This window comes from Squalius cephalus (genome assembly GCF_949319135.1).
Source record: "Squalius cephalus genome assembly, chromosome: 5".
Taxonomy (NCBI): Eukaryota; Metazoa; Chordata; class Actinopteri; order Cypriniformes; family Leuciscidae; genus Squalius; species Squalius cephalus.
The window spans coordinates 45532036-45546487 of NC_137126.1; the positions used below are offsets into that span (position 1 = coordinate 45532036).

A 14452-nucleotide genomic window follows, 5' to 3' on the forward strand; every position below is an offset into this window, starting at 1 on the left:
TATTCTGAGTTGCATTCCCTTCAGTTGAAGGATCTGTGCCGTTTGTCTTTTCCTCTTGAATTGTTTTTTGTTTGGTGTTTTTAGGCTGTTGGCTCTGTTTAGCAGACTCACCATCATTCTTGTCACCAAGCACAGGCGCTTGTGGCTTTTTACATTTAAAATTTAACTCTAACTCAAATTTCTTTCTATCAGAATAATCTACTTTCGATTTTATTGGACAGAAGTTTATTTCATCATCAACGAGATTACATTCATCTTCAAAGATGTCTTCAATAAATCTGCCATCAAGCCGAAGAGCCTTTTCAAAAGTGTCTCCTTTGTGTGCAAATACACAAACATAGTCAATGTTGTTATTCGAAAAAACTTTATTTCTCTTCATTATTGTTTTCCTTTTCATCCCTCTCGTTCTGATGTAAAAGGTGACTAGGCTTTTAGGGTCGGTATCTGTAGTTGTTTCCTGGTGTGTAGATGCACTATTTTTATAGAAGTTTATTTGCAAGGTCTCATTCTTTTTAATAAGACAGCATGGGAAATCTGCCTTCACAGCTGCTTCATGGTTGTTCTTTTTGGATCTTCGGATTATTATTTCTTTCCCCAGCGCTCTGCATTTCCGTAATTCCTCCTTAAGTGCTCCAAATACAGTGTTGGATGTATCACATACAACATTTTTTCTCTTTCCATTCTGGATACAGTACTGGAAAGTGTGGGTTTTCCCTTCAGCATTCTGTTAAATAAAAAATAAAAAAATGATTATTGAATAATTTTAGTATTTACCCCAACCCTTGTCAAACAATGATTTTATATATACACAAACCATCAGAAGTAAACTCACAACTCCTTTCTGAGAAGAACTATGTGCAAAACTGGGGATTTATGTAGTAGTCAAAAAGGTTTATTTTGGTCAAATATTATAAGTAGAGAAGTCCCACACACATTTGATAAATTATTTTAAAGGGGTCATGAAATGCATTTTCAGATTTTTATATCATGTTTCTGGAGGTTAGCTCCTTGCGTTGTTCAGAAACACACTTAAATGTCCACTGCTGTGATTGGCAAAGTTCATTGCACTGTGTCCACACCCTCCTTTACTGCATGTGTGTGTTTTGTTGCTCAAGATGGCCTGAGTCAGATTAAAATGAACCAATGCAACTACGACGATTCCCTCCGAGGACAAAATGGCATTACCGTAGCTTTCGATGCAAGATAAACCAGCAGCATGTCAAGAATAATTAAGAAAAGAATCCATTGTGAAATGAGACGAATACATTCTTATTCAATCGCTTTTGACTGATGGATAAGACACGAGTTGTTAAGGGCACACCTGCTTTATTTACATTGTAGCATCTGGACCAATCAGACACACACAAATGATTCATTATATTTAATGAATAATACAGCAAACTCACTTTCCCAACAAAGCAAACTTCCCCCAAAACTAACATCCCAAATGAAGCTAACACTCTGGCAGAACCCGGTGTCCTGTTACAGGATCATTAAGATTGATAAGACCTTTTACGACCCCAAAAAGGAATTTGCAGAGGGCTGTGACGCTCACTTAATTCTTTACTGGGGAAGAGAAATAAATCCTTTTAATCGTATATATTCTATATATAACCACTTGAAAAATGTGTAAACGTATCTAATTTTCCCATCTCATGATTTTCCTTTTATGTGGTTTGACCTATGTATTCTTGTAAACTTTATTGGGTTAATGTTTCAGACTTTGCATTCTATGGTCAACCAGAATCATTTGTGGCATGTTTGGTCTCTATAAACTCCAATCTTCGTTTCCCATTTGTTAATTTACATTACATTTTGCTAACTTTGTGATGCATTAGTATTATAAGAATCTTGAAGATTCTTTTCTTAAACACCCAATGAAATTACATTCAAATGCCCTGCTAGAACACAATGGGTTGTAAAATTTCCCTCCAAAGGGTAATATTCTCATTGGCTCACACACCTCCAGAGGGTGTGACATCTTCACGCTTTAAAAATCACTGATCACAAGATCAGCTCTCTTAGTCCCCTTTCTGAAATGCTGACGTGAAGATGATGCTGAACTAGAAGTTGTCTAAGGACCCCCAAGCTTGTGCCAGGCTGCAGCCTTGTCTTTCCATTCACCAAAGATCCTCTGACTACCACTGGTTCTCTCTCATCAAGACCACATCAGCAAAGATCAACTGGAGCCTCAACAAATATATGTTAATATATTCCTAAGTAAAATAAATAAATAGCCAAAGCTATAACACTTCTGTTTTCTTTGTAACAAAACAGACTGTTGAAAAACAAACTAAACTAAATTAACAAGTAAACTTTTTTTATATTTGGTTGGGATGAGTCACTGAGTATAATTGATTATAGAATATCGAATAGGTTGTGCGATTATGGTCTAAAAAAAATCTCCATGTTTTCGGTGCTGATGCGGTGGTGTCGCATTCATGTAACGTGGGTGGCACTGCCAATATAGCACCTAAAAGCTGTCACAAAGAACCTGCAAAAGTAATGATTATGAATATGTAAAATATAGCAAGGAGACATTTTAATTGTTTATTAATAAACAAGTGTTTTCTGTGTCGGCTGCAAAGATGAAGTTGACGATGCTGACTTGATCTTCAGTAGTGAACGCGCCACAGAGAAATGCACATTTCATACGGACTACATAGTTTTGTTTCGTTTTGAATTGTTTCAAGCTTTCTGTAGACAATAGATATATTTCTCAGGTCTGTGAGGCAAGTATGCTGAGTTTCGGTTCATTTATGAGACGAGCTCCAGTTCACACGCCGGCGCCTCCGTGTCATGATTATCTATTGTCTGCTATATTTACTTCTTATTTATAAAATCCAGGTAATTGTTTGATGAAACATTGATTAAAATTAACATCGATTAATACAAAACGGAATTCACTTTAAAGAAAGGCTTTGTGCTTTCTGTTTGAGGTCTCAGTGAAAGTTTTAAAGCAGTCTTTTGTCGCTTTCAGAGCAGTCACATCCGTAACCGGGAACTGACACGTCCGTAACATTGTTTTTTCCTCATAAATGTGAACTAAAAATAAAATAAAATAAATATATTATGTTCTGTGGAGAGCCAACCCTTCTTCATCCGTTGGGTAGTATTACTTTTGGTTTGCGCAGTGTAATTCACAGAATTACTAAATAATATTTTGCCTAAAAGATAAAGATTTTTTGTGTCATGTCCGTAACACGTGTATTTCTCTCATATTAAATATAAAATGCATATGTAGACTTATATTTTTCTAATGTCTGGACTCCTTTATTAAGGGATTATGATATATAAAGAGAAGTTTCAATATATTGGTATTAAATGCATTTTCTGAGAATTTATATTTCAAGTTTTGACTGCAAATGTCACGTCCAAATTGATGGAATTGCCCAATTTTAAATAATTTATCCTCAACTAGTTTTGTGGTGTAGGTCTACATATTTTATAATGTTAACTTCAAATAATACTAATAGTAATTTGAAGATGTGGTAGCATTAGATCTGGACGGGAAGGATAACTCTGCGAGTTGGAAGGGGTGTGTCGCGATTCTGCCTTCTCACACCACGACACAGATTTCGGTTTTATATCGCGTATCGTTACAGCCCTAATTTGCACTGATGCAAACTGTTAGTAAATCTAGCCCATTTCATGACCCCTTTAATTCAGTATGGATTAATAAAGTGGGACAAATGAAACGTACCAGCTGCAGCGCATGATCACTTTTTGAGGGCTTCTCTTCCTTAATAACTCTTCCTGTTTCTGATGTGATTGCACCCGTTCTTTCCTGCAAAATGGACAAAGAAAGTTTAAGACTTTTTAAGAAGTTTCTTAGTCTTCTAATAAAAATGTGAAATTCAGCATTATCTTCTTGTTATAAGATAATACTGCCATTGTTACATTGTTTTGCTGTTGTACAAAATTTATAGTAGTGCAGTAGATAGTGAAAAAGTTACCTAAAGCTTTTTTTTTTTTCATAGGTTTAAAACACTATAAAACAAATAACACAAATCGTTTCGGTTACTAACGTAACCTCTGTTCTCTCTAGAAGAGGGAACGAGTATTGCGTAGTTACTACGCTACGGGAAAGCCTTTCTTTCTCGAGATACTGAAGCCAAAAATTATCCTTAATTTTTATAATCTTGTCAACGCAGTGCGGCAGCCTGCAGACCTAGGGCAGGCTTACTAGCGTGCCCATTGGCTGCCCTGCGGCAACTGCAGCAGCCTACCGCTGAGCCCTTGGCGTGACGTCACGACCAATGAGCGCGCTTGGCGCGCTTAATGCGTCACAGCCCGCGAAAAGGGGTGTGGCTTAGCGTATAAAAGCGGGGCTCGGAGGCTGCTTCTCTGGTTTCTGTCGCATGAAGCGAATGAGCTCGTGGCGCGAGCACGGCGGGCTACGCAATACTCGTTCCCTCTTCTAGAGAGAACAGAGGTTACGTTAGTAACCGAAACGTTCTCTTACGAGAGGTTCTCTCGTATTGCGTAGTTACTACGCTACGGGAACACCCTTGTCAACGCCGTGCGCGCCCAGCATCCACTGAATGAGTCCCAGGGAGAGCCCGGGGAACGTGATAGCAGAGAGCCGGGCGGCCCACAGAGGGCTAGCGCCGTACATAAGCACACACTAGGGGGTTAGGAGCGGCACGGCCGGTCCGAACTGACAATTCCCTGTATAGTGCAGCTCAACCAGTAGAGCTAAATCACACAACGTAGCCCGCGCACAGATAGTGGGCTGGCATACGCGAGACTTAGACTGATAACACTTTCGCCTGCAAGGCGGGAACATCCAGGTTGTAAAACCTAACAAATGTGGAGGGGGAGGCCCAGCCTGCCGCTGCACAAATGTCATGAATGGGAATCCCGCTGGACCACGCCCACGACGAGGCCATGCCTCTGGTGGAGTGAGCTTGAATGCCCAATGGGCACTGCAGGTCTTTAGACGCATAAGCAGCAGCAATAGCGTCCACTATCCATCTGGACAGGCTGTGTTTCGAGGCGGCGAGACCCTTGGTGCGCCCGCCAAACGAAACAAAGAGCTGTTCCACCACTCGTTTGACTGAAGACAGTGCTATCAGAAAAACGGTTTTGAGCGTGAGGTATTTCATATCCACAGTTTCCAAGGGTTCGAAGGGATGCGCTTTCAGGGCCTCCAAGACCAGTGAAAGATCCCACATAGGAACCGAGGGGGGTCGCGGGGGGTTCATCCTCCTGGCTCCTCTAAGGAAGCGGATGACGAACTCGTTCCTTCCTAATGCGCGGCCCAGCTCTGAACAGAGAGCGCTGAAATGGCCGTGACATAGACTTTGAGCGTGGAGGGGGACCTGCCCGCGTCCAGTAACTCTTGAAGGAAACACAGTACTCGCGATACCCCACATGTCTGTGGATCGAGCCCCTTAGCAGTGCACCATCTGTTAAACACTGACCATTTCGACATGTAGAGCCGCCTCGTAGAGGGGGCTCTAGATTGTATGATCGTGTTCATGACCCCGTCTGGCAGATCAGCGTGTAATCGTTGAGGCTCCACGCATGCAGAGACAGCGCTCTGGATGGGGATGCCATATCGAGCCGCGGGCTTGAGAGAGAAGGTCTCTCTTCACCGGTATCGGCCAGGGGGCTGAGTCTGCCAGCTGTATTAGATCCGGGAACCAAGCTTGGTTCTCCCAGTATGGGGCTAAGAGGAGCACTGTGTGGCGCGCTTCCCTGATTCTCTTGATGACCTGAGGCAGCAGAGAGACCGGGGGAAAAGCATACAGCGGGCCGCTGGGCCAGGTCTGGGCCAGCGCGTCCTCGTTCTTCGAGAAGAACTCTGGGCAATGAGCGTTGTCTTTTGACGCAAAAAGGTCGACTTTCGCTTTGCCGAAACGGCGCCACAGTGACTGGACTGTTTGGGGGTGTAGAGACCACTCCCCAGGGGGAACGTTGTCCCTGGACAGTCTGTCGGGGCCCTCGTTCAGGTGGCCAGGCACATGCGCGGCTCTCAGCGAGCGCAGAGTGCTGAGCCCACACGAGGAGGCGTTCCGCCAGGGTGCAGAGCGTCTTTGATCTGACACCGCCCTGGCGATTCACATAGGCCACTACCGATGTATTGTCCGTGCGGACTAGAACATGGTGACCGTGGAGGAATGGGAGGAAGTGTTTGAGCGCTTTCTCGACCGCGAGCATCTCTAGACAGTTTATGTGTAGGAGATTCTCCTGGTCTGACCAGCGGCCATAGACCGGTCTGCCTTCGAAGAGCGCTCCCCAACCTAGGTTGGAAGCGTCTGTCGAGACAACTTTCCGGTGTGAAATCACTCCCATAGACACTCCTGTGTGATACCATACGGCTGCCAGCCAGGGCTGCAGGGCTGAAATGCAGCTCTGATTCACTTTGACTCGCAAGCCGCCGGCCGCCCAGGCTCGGTGGGGCACGCGCGCTTTCAGCCAGCGTTGAAGCGGGCGCATGCGCAGTAAGCCCAGCTGGAGCGCTGCTGCAGCTGAGGCAATATGCCCCAGGATACGCTGGAATGTCCTCAGCGGAACCCGGCTGCCTATTTGGAGGGATGCGGCGAGGAGGCGGATGCGGCGCACGCGCTGCTCCGACAGTCTGGCCGTCATAGCCACCGAGTCCAGTTCTATTCCAAGAAGGAAATTGACTGACGGGGCGATAGCGAGCTCTTGGTCCAGTGACCGAGAGACCCAGATCCTCCAGATGGCTGAGAAGCGCTGTTCTGTGAGACACAAGTTCCGTCTCTGACAGCGCTAGAATAAGCCAATCATCCAGATAATTCAGTATTCGCATTCCCTGTTTTCTCAGGGGAGCGAGAGCCGTGTCCATGCATTTCGTAATGTACGGGGTGCCAAAGACAGGCCGAAGGGCAGGATTGTGTACTGATATACTCAACCGTTGAAGGCGAATCTCAAGAATGGCCTGTGACGGGGAGTTATCTGGATCTGAAAATATGCGTCTTTTAGATCGAGAGAGATAAACCAGTCTCCTGGGCGAATCTGCGCGAGGATTTTTCTGGTTGTGATCATTTTGAACGGCCGTCTCATGAGGGCTTTGTTCAGATGTCTCAGATCTAAAATAGGTCTTAACGCTCCGTCCTTCTTGGGTACGAGGAAGTAGCGGCTGTAAAAGCTCGACTCGCTCAGAGAAGGATGAACCTGTTCTATAGCCCTTTTGCGCAGCAGCTTCGCTATTTCAGCTTGAAGCAGGTGCGCAGCTTCTGAACTCACTTTCGTCTCCGTCTGTGCTTGAAAGCGCGGAGGGCGACGAGCGAATTGAAGCGAATAGCCGTGTTTTATAGTACTCAGCACCCATTCTGACGCGCCCTGAATAGCTTCCCATGCTTCCGCATGCATAGCTAGGGGTCGAATGGTCTCTGGGTTCAGATCGCCGCGCTGCGCGGGATTGGGGAACCTGTATCAGAGAGGATGGAGCGGCGTGCGCGCCGCTGGTGCTCGAACACGGGGGCTGGTAAACAGTATTGGCCGGCTGTACAGCGTTCGGTAGCTCGGTCCCAGAGGATGGAGCGCGATTTGCTGACAAACACCCCTGGCGCGAAAGCGGCGTGGGGATTGTAATGTCTAAAAGTGAGTGCGCGTGCACGTGAGCGGGCGCAGAGTTTACACTTATGACACGGCCAGTGTTTGGGAGCTTAGAGGGTGTGCGACCCGAGGTAACTGAATGGCAGAGCGAGCAGCGGGTAGGTGTGAGCACAAAGTTGTGGGCACATTTACTACACTTAGTACTCGAGCGGCTTGTGTCCGCTTTATGAGAGAGCGCTCTATGCGCGTTACCATGGGGACCATGTTTGTGTGAAGCAGTGAGCACATGGGAGTGGGCACATTTTCTACACTTATGACACCTTCGGCCAGAGCCGGAATGTTTGTGAGCTTTAGAGGATCTGCAACCCGGGTAACTGTGTGATAGAGCGGGCAGCAGCTAGGTGTGAGCACAGAGTTGTGGGCACATTTACTACACTTAGTACTCAAGCGGCATGTGTCCGCTTTATGAGAGTGCGCTCTGTGAGCGTTACCGGGGAGACCGTGTTTTGTGTGTAGCAGTGAGCACATGGGAGTGGGCACATTTTCTACACTTGTAACACCATCGGCGTTATAGAGCAAATGCTTTGATGGCTCATATGTTTAGACGCTCATAAATACTCAAGCACCATCCTGTGAGATGCGGGTTCGCTTTCTGAATGTAAGAAAGCTGGCCGCGAGCTCGGAGAAGCCAGCAGAAAAAAAAAAAAAAAAAAAAAAAAAAATATATATATTTTTCTGCCGCCAGAGCCGGATTTGAACACGGTTCTCCAGTGCAGAAGCGTAATATTCTGCCACTGAGCCACAGGGGCACACATGAGCTTCCAGTTGGTGCGAGCATATGACCGAGCGTCGTGTTTCGGCGTTTGTTTGCAGGCGCGCGTGTATTAAAACAGGCCCGTTTACTGCAGCATTAGTATTTCCAGCCGCCTGAACTTAGAGGGGACTGAGAAATATTTAACCCGTGAGACGCGGGTTTGCTTTCTGTATGTAAGAAAGCTGGCCGCGAGCTCGGAGAAGCAAGCAGAAAAAAAGTTTTTCTGCTGCCAGAGCCGGATTCGAACACGGATCTCTGGTGCGGAAGCCTAATGTTCTGCCACTGAGCCACAGGGGCACACATGAGCTTCCAGTCAGTGCGAGCATATGACCGAGCGTTTGTTTGCAGGCGCGCGTGTATTAAAACAGGCTCGTTTACTGCAGTATTAGTATTTCCAGCCGCCTGAGCTTAGAGGGGACTGAGAAATATGTATCCCGTGAGATGCGGGTTTGCTTTCTGTATGTAAGAAAGCTGGCCGCGAACTCGGAGAAGCAAGCAGAAAAAAGTTTTTCTGCTGCCAGAGCCGGATTCGAACACGGATCTCTGGTGCGGAAGCCTAATGTTCTGCCACTGAGCCACAGGGGCACACATGAGCTTCCAGTCAGTGCGAGCATATGACCGAGCGTTTGTTTGCAGGCGCGCGTGTATTAAAACAGGCTCGTTTACTGCAGTATTAGTATTTCCAGCCGCCTGAACTTAGAGGGGACTGAGAAATATGCGAGGATTGGAGGAAGTCCGGCCTAAGCGGGACGAAATCACTCTCTCTTCCTCCTTTCGCCGGTGCTCGTGACGTCCGCTCTGATATCCCTTGAGAACGGCGCAGTTGCGCGGCTCGAACAAAGGGAGAGAGAGCGGGAAGATGTCATTATGTGCTGTGACATCGTTTGTTTGCAGGCGTGCGTGTATAACAACAGGCTCGTTTACTGCAATATAGATATTTCTAGTCGCCTGAGCTAGGAGGGGACTGAGAAATGTGTGAGAAACGGAGGTGGCCGGAGAGTGACGCGCGCGACCGAGACGCGGGGTAGCTTTCTTATAACGTAAAGGAAGCCAGCCCGTGACCGTCTACTTCTGACATCCCTTGTGAGCGGCGCCTTGCGCGGCTCGAACAGAGGGGGAGAGGGCGTGCGTCATCCGGGGGGGGGGGTAGCTTCCTTGTAACGTAAAGGAAGCTATAGCCCGTGACCGTCCGTTCTGACATCCCTTGTGAGCGGCGCCGTTTGCGCGGCTTGACAGAGGGGAGTAACCAGCTGGTCTGCTTCACCCCCTGATGCGACGGCAGTGCGGGCAGAGGCCGGCCGTTGCGCGTCGGTGAAGGGCGGGGGAGAAGGAGAGAGCGAGGCTCGCGGGAGGGGCTCCGGCGAGCGCTCAGCTATAACCACCGGCTCGGAAGGCCTTTGAGAGCGGCGTTTTTTCTTACGCGGCCCGGAAGAGGCAGCCGGAGAAGGTGGAGGATTGTGAAACATGGCGAGTCGAGCCCGCAGGGTCGACATCGGCAAGTCCTCACACTGTTCGCAGCCGCCCGTGAAGGGCGCGGGCTGCGTGGTCGAAACCCAGGCAGAGAGCGCAGATCACGTGGCGGTCTCCGTCGCTGAGCGCGGCTCTGCACGAGCCACAGGATGAGCGAGGCATTTGCAACAACGCCTCGCGCTCTTTTAGATGCAAAGTGTGTCGCGGGGCGAACACACAAACACATACAACACAGAGCAGTAAAAGGATATATTCGCCGGATAGCGAAGCAGGCAGGGAAAGCTGAAGGCGGCGAAGGCGGCCGGCGTCCTCAGGCTGAGATCCTCGGCGTGCTGGTCGCTTGTTTCGACGGCGGCTTCCTCAGAGAGCAGCGATGCGTAGAGCTTCGCTGAAAAGACAGAAATCAGAGAAGCAGCCTCCGAGCCCCGCTTTTATACGCTAAGCCACACCCCTTTTCGCGGGCTGTGACGCATTAAGCGCGCCAAGCGCGCTCATTGGTCGTGACGTCACGCCAAGGGCTCAGCGGTAGGCTGCTGCAGTTGCCGCAGGGCAGCCAATGGGCACGCTAGTAAGCCTGCCCTAGGTCTGCAGGCTGCCGCACTGCGTTGACAAGATTATAAAAATTAAGGATAATTTTTGGCTTCAGTATCTCGAGAAAGAAAGGCTTTCCCGTAGCGTAGTAACTACGCAATACAAGAGAACCTCTCGTAAGAGAACATGACCTTACCTGAGCATTATATGACGTCTCCCCAGATTTATCATCTCTGGCAGTCTGCTTTTTCAGAAAGAGACAAAAACATTTCTATTACAACTAAGCCTAAACCCAACGCAGTGTGTAAGCAGAGAGAATGAGAAGGATAACAGTCACCTGTCCTACAGGACTCTGAAGGTCTGTCAGCTTCAGCTTTTTGTTGGGTGGTTCGTTAGGCATGTTTTTGGCCGTTCCGTGTATCTTTGAATAGGACAAACGATGATGAGATGAGAAAGATTTTTAACTTGCTTTAATAATCTCACTGTTATTTTAACAGTTACCTTAAAACTCGTAATAGTCAAATATTATTCTTTATATTATATAACCTTAAAACATAGTCTTCTGTTATTCTGTTTCTAGCATTAATTGTAATTTAATCATTTCTATAAACACATTTGCTCTTTATTTTTGTGCTTTGGTGAGTCATTTTGTGACAAAAACACTAGATAGATACTGGATCTTAGCGCTAGTTTATGATAAACATTTTGTAAGCTTTAATCGCAGAACACAGACGCACAATTGGCATCAATGTTTATTGCATCCAGATGTTGTTTTAGAAGGAAACAAAGTGAGGAAAACAAAGTCATGTCTAGTCTCAGAACAAACATAAAAAGTACTGATGGATTAATTTTAAATCTCAGGATTTTTTATTTGAGGTATTAAGGAAACACAAAAAAGAAAATAATTAATGCTATACATGTCACGGTTTTCAGATGCATTGTTTCCTTCTTGTCTCGTGCTTTTGTTATTTGTGTGTGTGTCTGTGTCGCGTGGGTTGGGCGTGGCCCAAACAATCCTGTTCATTCATTCAATCTCTAATCAGCTCGGCACCAGCTGCAACTCATCTCCATAGCCTATTTATACTCACCGGTTTCTTCTCTCCACTGTCAGATCGTTGTCGATGTCTAGATGTCTGGTGTTCTTCGTCTGTGATCGTGTGGTGTTGTTCGAGTTTCCTGTTACCAGTTCCAGTTCGTGTTCACATTGGATTCATCACCATCATCATCACATCACCCTGCACCAGCTCTTCTCACTGTGTTTGGCCATCGAGGTCCCTGCGCTGCCCACCCACCAGTGTTGTTTGTTGCCTCTGTTTGAACTTGTCTCTAATAAAGAGTTGACTGCACCTGCTTTTGCTTCGTTAATCCAGCATGACAATACAGGTTTGTATCATCCCAGAAAAGCACGGATCATCCTTCAACATGTCAGTAGTTCTGAGCAGTCATTTAATATTAATTCAGAAACTTTTATAAACACAACTGAAATAAACACAACTGAAAAAGTAAAACTGCATTCAGACAAAAATGTTAGCCTATGCATTCAGAAAACGTCTTTCACTGTTTGATCAATGAGAATTTAAGTTAACAGTACAAAACAAGAGCTGAATAACCAAAATGAGACAAATGACTGTCATTTGTGCTGCTGATCCCCCACTGCCCTCTCCAATTCCTCATCCTTACAATCATATGATGAACAACTATAGTCAAATTATATCCCATATGTAAAACATGAGAACATTCAGCCTAACTAGCAGTGTCCTACCCCGGTATGGTGTGATGTGTTTCCCTCCTCACTGTCAGAGTCAAAGTTATCCATCTGTTAAAAAACAGAACCATAAACAACAAAATCATGGTAATGATATCTTTGTAAGACTGCCGACTCGAACAGTGGCAAGAGAATATCAGGTGAGTATCGAACCTAAAACTAACTTCGCCGCGTTTTACGTCGGTTTGGTGTATCCCGGGAAATAGCCACGAACAGCAAGGCGCTCACAATGGAGTCGTCACGATTCGTTCACGAATGATTCAAATGAAACGAATAATTCACAGCATCGGCTTTAATCAATTATCGAACAGTTGCGGGGTCAGGCGACAGTATAAACAAGGCTTTAGATCAGGGGTGGGGAACCTTTTTCCTATCAAGGGCCATTTATTATTTTTTAACATTCTTTAAGGGCCATTGTAATGAGCAGGGGCGTTTCTAGGTTTTAAAAACATCAGGGGCTGAGCCCGAAACATCAGGGGCTGGGGGTGGGTAACAAGATAACATGATTCGATACAGAGAATAATGTATATTTTAGGCCTATATGCAGGGGGGCAGACTGGTTAAAAAATTCAGTCCTGGCACTGCACACCAGCCCATATTACACACACATTCAAATGTGAGGTAGTTAGGGGGGTTCGGGGGCATGCTCCCACGAGAAAATTTGGATTTCTCGGACCTACATATGTGCATTTTAAGGTGTTTGAAGGCCAACATTTTTTGATAACAATAGCTTTAAAAGCATGTCAGTGGGCAGTAGCATAAATTATTTGTCAAGATAACAGATTCTTAAACATGTGAATGAGGATAAATGTTGAAATGAATGATCCACACTACTAAATGGAAATGCAAAATGTTTCTGCTTATTGTTGACAATACACAATCACATCTGAGACAGGAAACAGGAATGGCCTTAAATGAGAAATCTTTCAAGGATTATTTTGCATAGATGTAAACTTTTTAGCATTAAAGATTGGTTTCAGCATCTTGTTTCTTTCCTGAGTAAATCAATGTTTTTGGCACTATTAAATCAGTTCAATTAAATTTCAATTGTTCACTCATAAAGACAGTCACTTGTCACCACCTACTGGCTTAATGATGCAAGTTGCGAAAACACAGACAAGCGGAGTGATACAAACTGTGAAAAGGCTGATGCTGGTGAAATATTCGAACACATTCGACTCGAGGACCTTATATATATATATATATATATATATATATATATATATATATATATATATATATATATATATATATATATATCAGTGGCGGTTGCTGGTCTTTCAAAGAGGGGAAGCTCATTTTCGGCCTACATCATAAAAATTGTCCATTTATTTATACGTAAATTCTGCCCAACGTTCCTTTTCAAGAAAATGCTCTGTGACCCTATATCGTTCCAACTAGGCGTCTTTTCCAGTGACTTGACCAGTGTGTCCTCTCAATGGCCAGCAGAGTTAGGTATAATTGTATAAATGTAATAATATAATAAAGGTATAAATAATAATATAATAAAGTATAATAATAATAATAATACTAATAATATATAGGCTATTTTTAATTATTTTAATAATTATTGTTTTAATTATTACTAATAATATTATAAAAAATGTAATAGGATAAGTAATAATATAATAAAGGTATAAATGTATAATTGTGTGAAATGTATTATGAAAAATGGCTAGCAATTTCGACAAGCAAATACCAAGAAAGAGGTAGCAGCAGTTTGTCTTTTGACTATCACTTGAAAAATCCGCGATGGGACTGAGCTCCAATAGCTTCAGCGGCAGCGACTTTTTATTGTATGAAATCGCTGTCAATCAAAAGGAGATGCAGCCCCTCCAATCATCACGCGGAAGCCCGGAGTCCGGGCCAGCCCACTCCTCATTCACCCCCAGAGACGCTGAGCGTCCGTGGGCGGGACATAATCGCAGCATTTATCCAATGACCGTCTAGTTTCGAAGCGCTGAAAAAAACTTTTCAGAGCAGCCCCATTGAAGTCAATGGACGCTGGGCTTCAACAGGGAAATGCACTGTCTGTGTCGCTACGGGAATGTATGAGAAGGAGATCGAGTCAGCTGACCTGCTGTATGTAGCTGATTCTGAACGAACTCGTCTTTGAGATTAACGTTTTCTAACGCATTTTTAGTCAATAAAATGTTAACACAATTGTACATATTTGACCATTAATTTTGTTGACATTATAGGGGAAGCCGAGCTTCCCTTGCAGTCTTAAAGAAATCCCCACTGATATATATATATATATATATATATATATATATATATATATAGGCTACATATCAGAGTACATTGTAATAATGTTAATCAAGCAGAGTAAATCACACGAC

At 44.9% G+C, this 14452-nt stretch overlaps 1 long non-coding RNA gene across 1 annotated transcript in view; it reads right to left on the minus strand.

Moving 5' to 3' along the window:
• Window positions 1-3725: 3725 nt before the first annotated feature.
• LOC307159262 overlaps window positions 3726-14452 on the minus strand; it is a 48798-nt gene continuing 38071 nt past the window's right edge. Inside the window, exons 2-3 of the long non-coding RNA XR_013821348.1 lie at window positions 10542-10586; window positions 3726-3787 (exon numbers count right to left, since the gene is read on the minus strand). This is a non-coding gene — a long non-coding RNA (uncharacterized lncRNA). The remainder of the gene's footprint in view (window positions 3788-10541; window positions 10587-14452) is intronic.